Raw genomic sequence first — 5,804 nt, 5'->3', positions numbered from 1 at the left:
GGCGGGATTATCATGTTGATTGACAGTTCTGTGCACCAATCGCATTTCACGATTAGGAATTTCAGATTACAACTGTGAGAACCAATCAAAATTGCGCATAAATGCAAACAGGCAGTCGTGTGGGGATCAGGAGAAGCCTAATGGGACAGTTTCAGAATGGGAAAGGTGAGCTATAAACATAGAAGCCTAGTTCTTTACTTAGATTTAGTTCAAAACTGTATCAAAATGCAAATAATTAATGATGTTTTGAGTTCCCTTTAGCAGGGGTTTAAATTAGATTAAATATATTTAGGCCTAAATAGATTAAATTAGATTAAAAAAAGTAGATTAAAATTAAATAAATAATACATAATTAAATACTTCATATAACAATACATTACTACAGTGTGTAGAACAAAATATATAATAATGGGACAAACTAATTTTATATTTATAATATAACAAATTTTTTATGTGTATAAATTGGGCATTTATAAAAGACAGATGCCTTATAAATTTTAAGATGGGGTCCCTCACACAGGGATAATCATATGGGGGTCCGTCGCATCCAAAAGATTGAAAACCCCTGTCCTAAAGAACCTTTCAGTTATTTTTTCTTAAGGCCTGTTCACACCGGGACGATTTTCGCGCGCGTTTATCACCGACGTTTAATGCCTCGTGACTAAACAAAGGGCGCCAATGTGAGCGTGCACACCGACGCGCAAAACGGCAGGCGTAAAAGCGTCATTTAAAAAAAAAAATGCCTCGGGTTCGTTTTTTTATTTTGACGTGGCGCGTAAAAAAACTGGCTGACCCGATCGGCGCTTTTGTTCACGTGTCTGGAGCTGCTGAAGTAACAGTAGGTAAAACACGACTTGGTGGCGCTCAAGCACAAAACGGTCTTGCCTAGCACACATTGATACGACGAAGAAGTAGTAAGTAGACAAAGTAGAAGAAGTTGAGCTGCTAATGCTGCTTGCCAGTTAGCAAAAAGTGTGTGTGAATGGTTTTGGCCATAGACATAATATATCTATGGTTTTGGCAAGCACGTAAATACGGTCTCTCTTCTTCTTCTGTGTGATAAGCGAGTGTCCGAAGCGTAATGTGCCGCAGCACCATCTTGTGTACCGGGAGCGCTATCTACTGAATGTGCACGTTTACTCGGCGAATCGCCAGTGGAAATCGCTTGGGTGTGAACACTCAAGACGCGCCGAAAAACGTCGCGAAAAACGCTGGCGATAAGCGCACGCGATATTCGCCCCGGTGTGTACAGGCCTTTAGAGTGAAGAACATTTTTTCCACTATAAAGGCCTGTACACACCGGGACGAATATCGCGCGCGCTTCACGGCAGCGTTTTTTATGACGTTTTTCGGCGCGTCTTGAGTGTTCACACCCAAGCGATTTCCACTGGCGATTCGCCGAGTGAACGTAGCTATATGAATAAAGGCTAGATGTCTCGTCTGTGCTGCTGGCCAATGGAAGTCGACGTCCGCGCCTGGCGGCCATCTTGTCACAGGCAGCTCGCTCACTTTGTGTTTTAATGGTGCGTGTACTTTTTAAATAACCATCACTTGCTCAATTTTCTACCGATTTTCAAACTGTTTGGTTTGTTATAAACCTAGAGATGTAGTTATGACACTGCATACTTATGAATAATTATTCATAATTTGTTCAAGCATCCAGAATTATAGCAACGTTAATAACGTTTGTAAGAAACCTAACCCTTTGTAAATCTGTCAAGATTTCAGTGAGATAAGAGTATTTGTGTTCAGATCACTCACCTTACATCAGGAGCCACAGAGCCCTGCCAGTGACAAGATGGCCGCCGGTGATGACGTTAGAGACTCCGCCGTAAGACATCTAGCCTTTATTATGTATATCTATGGCCAAAACCATAGACATATTATGTCTATGGCCAAAACCATTCACACACTTTTTGCTAACTGGCAAGCAGCATTAGCAGCTCATCTTCTTCTTTGTCTACTTACTACTTCTTCGTTGTATCAATGTGTGCTCGGCAAGACCGTTTTGTGCTTGAGCGCCACCAAGTGGTGTTTTACTGTAACTTCAGCAGCTCCAGGCACGTGAACAAAAGCGCTGATCCTCATTGGTCGGCCAGTTTTTAACGTGCCGCGTCAAAATAAAAAAACGAACCCGAGGCATTTTTTTTTTAAATGACGCTTTTACGCCTGGCGTTTTGCGCGTCAGTGTGCACACTCACATTGGCGCCCTTTGTTTAGTCATGAGGCGTTAAACGTTGGCGATAAACGCGCACGAAAATCGTCCCGGTGTGAACAGGCCTTTACACAATGATGATCAACAGTAATGTAATCATCACGTCACCAAAGATCGCTTGGGTTGAATTCGTTCTAATCCTAAATTGAGAACTGTTCATATATGCATTCACCTTTACTATTTCTGATGATGGTGTTGGTAAGTACTCTGTGTATCCTTAAATTCTTTTTAACAACACCGGCAAAGATCGTTTACACTCATCTTCTTCTTCTACTTCTTCCAGCGTGCGTGCAGTTGAGTTCAACTTTGCGTTGCTCTGTTGCTCTGATTGGTTGTAGGTCTATCCAGTTGAGTGCAGAGACATTTTCTTTCCTGGTTCGGTTGAAACATACCCCATAATCACAGCCCAATACAGCAGTATCAGACTCATATTCTGACTAGAATCTGTGTATGACGACGTCAGGCTGGAGAATTCTGTTTGGGGGGGAAAGAGTTAAAGTAATCCATGTGACTCCAGTAGTTTAATCAAATTTTTTTAAAGTAATGTGGATGCTTTGTTTGTGCAAAAACACGAGAGCGGACGTTGTTGCATGAACGCATGTCAGAGATATAGATGTTTTCATAAGTCGCTTCATAAAATTGAGGTTAAACCACTGGAGTCACATGGATTTAGGATGTGTTTTCTGGGGCATGAAAGTGGTATTTGTGTAGCTGTCAATGGAGGGACAGAAAGCTCTCAGATTTCATCAAAAAGATCTTCATTTGTGTTCAGAAGATGAGCGTCTTACGGTGGGTGAGGGTGAGTATTAATGACAAAATTTTCATTTGTGGGGTGAACTAACCCAATAAAGAACCTTCAAGAGTGCAAACTCAAATCCCAATATCGCCGTATTTTTATAATAGCTCTTGAGTAAACAAGTGAACAGGCTAAAGCAGGGTTCCTCAAATCTTGCCCTGGAGGGCCAATGCGCTGCAGAGTTTAGCTCTAATAGCTCTTGAGTAAACAAGTGAACAGTCAAAAGTGTAAGGCAGGGTGTCTCATTTGTTTTGAGTGCTGTAATTGTATGCAGTTAAATAATCACAATGTCTTTAGGCCAAAACGATAGAATAATTATCTTACTAACATTTTGCTGTTGAACATCTTCCCACAAAAGGTCATTGTGGGTTAAATTAATGTATTCATAGGAAATAGGCTAACTCTGTAAATATCTAAATAGCTTATTTTTTGGGGAGCTTTTTAAGGCTACACAAAAAATGTCATTCTAAAATAAACCTACCCTGAAAAATTTTGCTATACACAACTATATAGCTCTTGACTTGACAGATTTCAAATTTAGATTAAATTATATATGGTATACTTTCTTGAATTGTCTTAGAATACACAACTGCTTCATAATCATTGTTACTATGATTGCAGATGTAATTTATTTTACCCATTGTATTATTATTTAGGTCACTATTGTTTTACATGCTGATCCATCATCTGCCATCTGTATATTGGCCTGTGGTAGGGATGTTTGCATCCAGATCAATATGTCAATGTCATTCAAATGTAGGGCAAAACTAGATGTTAACATGTTAACAACCACAGTCTGTTGGCACAAACAACCTTTCACGAGGAAAAATCTGTTAATATTCATATAAAAATATATAATATAAAGGGGCCACATACACTATATTGCCAAATGTATTGGGATGCCTGTCTTTACATGCACATGAACTTTAATGACATCCCATTCTTAATCCGTAGGGTTTCATTTGGAGTTGGCCCACCCTTTACAGCTAGAACAGCTCCAACTCTTCTGGGAAGGCTTTCCACAAGGTTTAGGAGTGTGTTTATGGGAATTTTTGACTAATTTTCTAGAAGTGCATTTGTGAGGTCAGGCACTGATGTTGGACGAGAAGGCCTGGCTCGCAGTCTCCGCTCTAATTCATCCCAAAGGTGTTCAATCGGGTTGAGGTCAGGACTCTGTTCAGGCCAGTCAAGTTCCTCCACACCAAACTCATTCATCCATGACTTTATGGACCGATGCTTTGTGCACTGGTGCGCAGTCATGTTGGAACAGGGAGGGGCCATTCCCAAACTTTTCCCACAAAGTTGGGAGCATGAAATTGTCCAAAATGGCTTGGTATGCTGAAGCATTAAGAGTTCCTTCCACTGGAACTAAGGGGCCACGCCCAACCCCTGAAAAACAACCCCACACCATAATCCCCCCTCCACCCAACTTTACACTTGGCACAATGCAGTCAGGCAAGTGCCGTTCTCCTGGCAACCGCCAAACCTAGACTCGTCCATCAGATTGCCAGACAGAGAAGCGTGATTGGACACTCCAGAGAACATGTCTCCACTGCTCTAGAGTCCAGTGGTGGCGTGCTTTACCCCACTGCATCCGACGCTTTGCCATGCACTTTGTGATGTAAGGCTTGGATGAGCTGCTTGGCCATGGAAACCCATTCCATGAAGCTGAAACTGCAGAAAGTTGCCGACTTCTGCGCACTGTGCACCTCAGCGTGTGCTGACCCGCTCTGTGATTTTACGTGGCCTACCACTTCATGGCTGAGTTGCTGTTGTTCCAAATCGCTTCCACTTTGTTATAATACCACTAAATTATGTTTTATAAACAAGGTTCGGAAGAAGCACGTTCAGATAATTGACACAGGTGGAGAGCACTCAGCTAATCAACAATAGAGGTAGGCCTATATCTACACGCAGCAGTCCTAACTCCGTTTGTTGACAATTCTCAGCATGGACGATCGATTCACAAACTTCAATAATCGATGTTCTAAAGGATATTAATAACGTGCATTTCGAAACCATGACGACAGACTCAGTGGCGAGAGCAGCGCTCGGACAGTGTAAAGAGTGCAAACTGCTCAGACTTGCAAGTTGCAACAGGGAGAACTACAACAGTTTCTGTCTTAAGATAATGTATTGTTACCTGCAGACATCAAGCTTTTCTTGCGATCGTGCGGTCTCTACGTGTCTACGTAGTCTAATACTACAGACATGTGCACACACGAGAAGTGTTTCATTATGGACGCACACGGTTGCCGTGATGATAAATGATAAATACACTTGCTGGTAAAGCGAGTGAACGCATCGTGAGAGCAAATCGCTAAAATGATGGCTGCAACAGCGCATATTACGCCAAACAATCAGCCACTAGTTGGAACCAGCTGACAATCATCTGCCTTTACTTGACGTTCACATTAGCTCGGTCACATGGCTCGACACAGTGCGACCATACTCGCTTTTGCGACTATAAATAGATGTGCAAACCGTACAACGTATTTTGGAGCACCCGTTTTCTTGAATCTAACATGAATACCTTACAGTACATAAGGATATATTGTATAACAAGTATATCAATGATCATTGTAAGCAACCTTATATTTTGGGGATGAAAAAAAACATATAATGAGACTGCAAAACTTCAAAGGCTATGATTTCATTAAATAAATGTGAGCTCTAATGCTTCAAAATCTGAATGTGGTGTGGATGTGCATTCTATGGGCTTGCAAACAATGCTTCAAAATGCTCCAGTTCAGAGCAGATTCGAAGTCAAAAATAGTGCACATTCATGCCAAG

This window comes from Gobio gobio (genome assembly GCF_949357685.1).
Source record: "Gobio gobio genome assembly, chromosome: 4".
Classification (NCBI taxonomy): Eukaryota; Metazoa; Chordata; class Actinopteri; order Cypriniformes; family Gobionidae; genus Gobio; species Gobio gobio.
Note: the sequence above shows the minus strand (reverse complement) of the source record.